The sequence below is a fragment of the Amblyraja radiata genome, chromosome 1 (genome assembly GCF_010909765.2).
Source record: "Amblyraja radiata isolate CabotCenter1 chromosome 1, sAmbRad1.1.pri, whole genome shotgun sequence".
Lineage (NCBI taxonomy): Eukaryota > Metazoa > Chordata > Chondrichthyes > Rajiformes > Rajidae > Amblyraja > Amblyraja radiata.
The window spans coordinates 132,371,867-132,377,866 of record NC_045956.1 but is presented as its reverse complement, the minus strand read 5'-3'; positions in this window follow the sequence as shown (position 1 = coordinate 132,377,866).

Sequence of the window (6,000 nt, the reverse complement as noted above, 5' to 3'; positions counted from 1 at the left end):
TTAAAAAGATTTAAAACATTTGAAGGTCAGGCTCCTTATCTGGTCAATAGACCAATCCATTACTATATTTGTCATAGGTTTGCTGGAAAATCACACACATCAACTTGTATTGCTTGGTAACCAGGAAAGGTAACATCAAAAGATTTATCTGGACATCTAAACATTCAATGTTTTTGACTTTTCTCAAATCCTAAAATAGGAAAAAAAAAGTTTGGGATAAAGTAAAAACCAAAATATGGACAATTAAAATCTAAATTGAAATATATTCCAAAATCAAATCAACGCTTAATTAACATCTCGGTGCTAAATCGATACTTATAATTTAATGAATAATTGCTGACAGGATAAAGATATGTTTTTAATTCTTAATCTGGTGAATGGAGACATGCATGGAATCTTGACCTCACTGAACACATATCCCTGACCACGCAGTTGTTCCAGGATTCAAGAGAGTCAAGAGAGAGAGTCAAGAACGTTTAATTGTCATATGTACCAACAACGGAGCAATGAAATTCTTACTTGTCCTAGGTAGCTGCACAACGTAGGAAGTGTTAAAGCTCAATTTTGAAATTTGAATAACAGTGGTGCAGTAGTAGAGTTGCTGCTTTACAGTGTCAGAGACCCAGGTTCGATCCTGGCTGTGGGTATTGTCTGCACGGAGTATGTACATTTCCCTGTGACTGCGTGGGTGCTCCGGCTTCCTCCCTTACTCCAAAGATGCACAGGTTTATAGGTTAATTGACTTCTGTAAATTGTAAATTATCCCTGGTGTGTCGGATAGTGCTTGTGTATGGGATGATTACCAGACAATAGACAATAGGTGCAGGAGTAGGCCATTCGGCCCTTCGATCCATAACTGCCATTCAATATGATCATGGCTGATCATCCACAATCAGTACCCTGTTCCTGCCTTCTCCCCATATCCCCTGACTCCGCTATCTTTAAGAGCTCTATCTAAATGTCTCTTGAAAGCATCCAGAGAATTGGCCTCCACCGCCCTCTGATGCAGAGAATTCCACAGACTCACAACTTCCTTAGAGAAAAAGTGTTTCCTCGTCTCCGTTCTAAATGACTTACCCCTAATTCTTAAACTGTGGCCCCTGGTTCAAGACTCCCCCAACATCGGGAACATGTTTCCTGCCTCTAGCGTGTCCAAACCCTTAACAATCTTATATGTTTCAATAAGATATCCTCTCATCCTTCTGAACTCCAGAGTGTACAAGCCCAGCCACTCCATTCTCTCAGCATATCCTGCCATCCCAGGAATTAACCTTGTTAACCTACGCTGCACTCCCTCAATAGCAAGAATGTCCTTCCTCAAATTAGGGGACCAAAACTGCACACAATACTCCAAATGTGGTCTCACTAGGGCTCTGTACAACTGCAGAAGGACCTCTTTGCTCCTATACTCAACTCCTCTTGTTATAAAGGCCAACATGCCATTTGCTTTCTTCACTGCCTGCTGTACCTGCATGCTTACTTTCATAGACTGATGAACAAGGACCCCCAGATCCCGTTGTACTTCCCCTTTTTCTGTCATCTCTTTCTGTCTTCAAGGGACCCACATTTGTCTTAACTAGTCGGCGTGGACTCTGATGTTCTCTGATCTCCTCCCACATGCCAGTGTTGTGCTGCTGGTAGGTTAATTGACTTTTATGAAGAAGCAGGGAAATGAATAATACGGGGCCAGGCAATTGTTTCTGTGGTGATGAATGTGATTCCATTATGGGTGCAATTTCCCATTTGCCAGGATCCAGCATATAACTGAATGGTTGCAAAAAAATTCTAAGGAGGAGCATGAACACTCTGAACCCTACCATTCACTATTATCAGTAAAATGAGATCCTGCATAAAAGAGGTAGGATGTCAGGTACTCAGTGGGATAGTGGGAGAGTATTGACGAATGATTGGTTGCAGAGATTATGCAGGAGGAAAGCTATACCCAAGTTCTCGGCGAGGTAGAACATCTGTAACTTAACATTCACCTCAACAAAGATGGGGTAAATATCTATGCAAGGAGGAGTACTAATGCAGCGGATGACAAGTTAATTTAGTTTGGCTGGGATGGGAATCTTGATGTGGCCTTAGAGAGAACAAACAATAGCATAAAGTTTTGAATGTTACAGACGGCACTATGGCAAGGAATACAGTATTTAATGGAGTCATTCTGAGAGGCAATATATCAACATCTAGTTGGGTTTTGTAGCAAACGTACATAAATGCACAAATTGTGGTGAACAAGAATAGAATTATAAAATTGTGGCTATGCAGGGTCACAACTATAAATTCATGAACTTTCCCTTTGTCTTCCTTTTCCCTGTTCTTGCAACAGTTTGTTTTTGTGTGGCTCCAGCATGCTAACTTGGGACGTTATTTAATGAGGAAACATAAATGGTCAATGGGTGTTGAATGCGCTTAAGCAATTTTAACAGAGTGACACATAATAAGCTTATCAGCAAAATAGCACAGTGAAGTGCTAAGTGATACATTTATTTAGGTGGAATGAGTAAAGAAAATGTAATATAAAGCATTAACTCTGTAGAAAGTTCAGGATTAATGTCTTGTCTGAAAATTAAAAACAGTAATGCAGCTTGAGACATGCCATTTGACTTGGCATGGACAAGTGGGCCGAAGGGCCTGATTCCAAGATCATAATCACAATCATATTCATACTTTATTAGCCAAGTATGTTTTGCAACATACAAGGAATTTGATTTGTCATAAAGTCATACCAATAAAAAGCAACAAGACACACAAAATACATTTTAACATAAACATCCACCACAGTGACTCCTCCACATTCCTCACTGATGGAAGGCGAAAAAAAAAGTTATCTTCTCTTCTTTGTTCTCCCGCGGTCGGGAGCCTTCCGTTGACGGGATGATCTTGGCTCCTGTAGCCGGTGGTTAGGCCCTCTGCGTTGGGGCGATCAAGCTCCTGTATTGGGGGGAATCTCAGCTCCCCCGCGGCAGGCGATCGGATCCCTGGGTCAGGGCTAGTCGAACCTCCTGTGATTTTGGAGCTTTCCGACATCAGTCTCTACCCGAGACTGCAAGCTCCTCGATGTTGGAATCTGCAGGCCATGGTTGGAGCGTTGATCTCAGGCAAGGGATCGCAGGCTGCGATGGTCAGTACACGGCCCCGCGGTGGGGCTCAAAGTCAGTCTCGAGCAAGGCGTCCAGCTCCATGATGTTCGTCCGCAGAGCAACCGGAGATACGATCCGGAAAACAATCGCATCTCCGGCAAGGTAAGTGATTGAAAATAAATTTCCCCCGACCCCTTCCCTGCCCCCCATATAAAACAAACCAGATGTGTAGCTCTATGAATGAATAACTTGCTGAGTTCCTCCATCAATTTGGTTTTTGCTCCAGATTCCAGGGTCTGCAGTCTCTCGTGTCTCCATCATGCTAAGTAAGGGTTGGTTATTTAATGAGGTAAATGATTGATGGTTCTTAAATGCGCTTAATGTTCCCCTCCCAGTTGTCAATCTATGCACCCGCATCAGGTGCAATTTACAAAAGAACAATTAATCCACCACCAGCTCAACTTTGGCACATGGGTGGAGATCAGAGGGCATCAGAAGAATAATCCATGTGCAAATTCCACACAACCAACACCAAAGATGGGAATTAAACTTAAACTGGGTCTTTGGAGTGGTGCAGATGGAGTGCTAACTGTTGCCTCACTGTGTTGTATCCAAAAGGGAAATTGACTCCTTCCATGATGTGAAAAATTTTATGATTGAATAATTTTACAAAAATATAGCATCTGGGAAATGGAGCAACACTATGAAATTTAATAACATCCTCATAGGTGGAATCTAATTGATTTTTATGTCATGTTTAGCAAAACCACCATAATTTGGTTCTATTCATAGGACAACATACTCCCAGCCATTTCCTTAATATCTGTATTTCAGAGGTTACAGCAATTCATAATTAAAATTAATCGTAATCACTATGTGATAGGCGTGGTTAAAAATATTACATGTTCAAACCAACATCCACTCAGATTAACTATCGTGTAACAGAAATTTATAAAGGTAAATCTGTTTTTATCTTTTATCAATACCTACAGAACCAGGTTACTCTTTGACTTCACAGATGCCATTTGACTTGGCATGGACAAAATGGGCTGAAAGGAGAGTTTCGATGATGTGTATCTATAACTGGCTGAATTCCTCCAACATTTTGGTTTTGCTCCAGATTACAGCACAGGCATTCTCTCGTGTCTCCAGTATGCTAACTTGGTACGTTATTTAATGAGGTAACATAAATGGGTGATGGTTGTTGAATGCGCTTAAGGCATTTTAACAGAGTGACACATAATAAGCTTATCAGCAAAATTGCACAGTGAAGTGCAAAGTGATTCATTTATTTGGGTAGAATGAGGAAAGAAAATATAATATAAAGCATCAGCTCTAATGAAAATACAGGATCAATGTCTTGTCTGAAAATTGAAAACAGCAATGCAGCTTGAGACATTCATAAAATCCTTGGATTTTTAGTAGGCATCAACAAAGATAAATGGTGATGTTGAACTCTATGAAACACTGAATTGTCTGCAAATAGAGTGTTGCATTACAATGTGATACTCAAAATGCAGGTAGAATGTGAAAGCTGAAGACAGAATGTAAGAAAAAAATTAAATAACGTTCCTGCGGTAGAGAGACTTCAGACTGGAGGCTATTCTCCCAAGAGCAAAGAATAATAAGAAATAATTTGACAGATCTTGACTAAGTGAATGAGGAGAAACTGTTTCCATTGGCAGATGGTTGATCAAAGATGACTGGTAAAGGAACCAGGCATGATATGAGATGCAAATGTGTAGGAAGGAACTGGGTTACACTAAGATAGACACAAAATGCTGGAGTAACTCAGTGGGTCGGGCGGAATTTCTGGATAGAAGGAATATGTGACATTTTGGGTCGAGATCCTTCTTCAGTCTCGACCTGAAACATCAGCCAATCCTTCTATCCAGAGATGCTGCCTGTCCCACTGAGTTACTCCAGCATTTTGTGTCTATCTATGATACGAGACACAATCTTTTTATGCAGTGAGTTGTCATGATCAGGAATTCACTGGCTGCAAAAGGTTGTGGAAGGACACTTAATTGCTGCTTTCAAAAGGGAACTGGATAAATACTAGGGAGTAAAACATTAAGGTCCATAGGGAAAGAGCTGGGAAAATGAGCTCTCTGGATAGTACTTTCATAAAATAATACAGGTTTGTTAACCCACTGCATCCGACACTACCCATCAAGTACCCACCTGCACCACACCTACACTAATCCCATTTCTCTACTTGCATCTCCATCACTTTTTCTTACACACCTCCTCCTCCCAGTTATCATGCTGCCCATCTAAACCAGGGGTAACTCATATAATTCAATTAACCTACCAACCAGCAGCACAACTTTGGCATGTGGGAGATCAGAGAACATCAGAGGAATAAGCCATGTGCAAATTCCACACATACAGCACCCATCATGAGGATTAAACGTAAACTGGGTGTTTGTAGTGGTGCAGGCATTGCTAACTTCTGCATCACTGAGCTGTATCCAAAGAGCAAATTGACTTCTACTCTGCTGTAACAATTCCATGATTCAACCATCTTACAAAAAATAAAACATCTGGGAATTGGAGCTTCGATATCAAATTTAATAACAACATCCTCAAAGGTAGAATCTAATGGAATTTGGTGTCATCTTTAAATTTCACTATAAATTTGTTCTATTGACAGCGAAACATATGCCCATCCTTTTCCTTAATAGCTGTATTTCAGAGGGTACAGAAATGCACAATTAAAATTAATAGCAATCACAATGCAATAGCCATGGTTAAAAATATTACATGGTTAGATCAATATTCACTTAGGTTAACTATCTTGTACCAGAAATTGATAAAGATAAATTAGTTTTATCTATGTTCAATACTCCACTTCCAAATAATCTGTGACCTGCAGTACAGAACCATGTTACTCAGGTAAGGAACTGCAGCA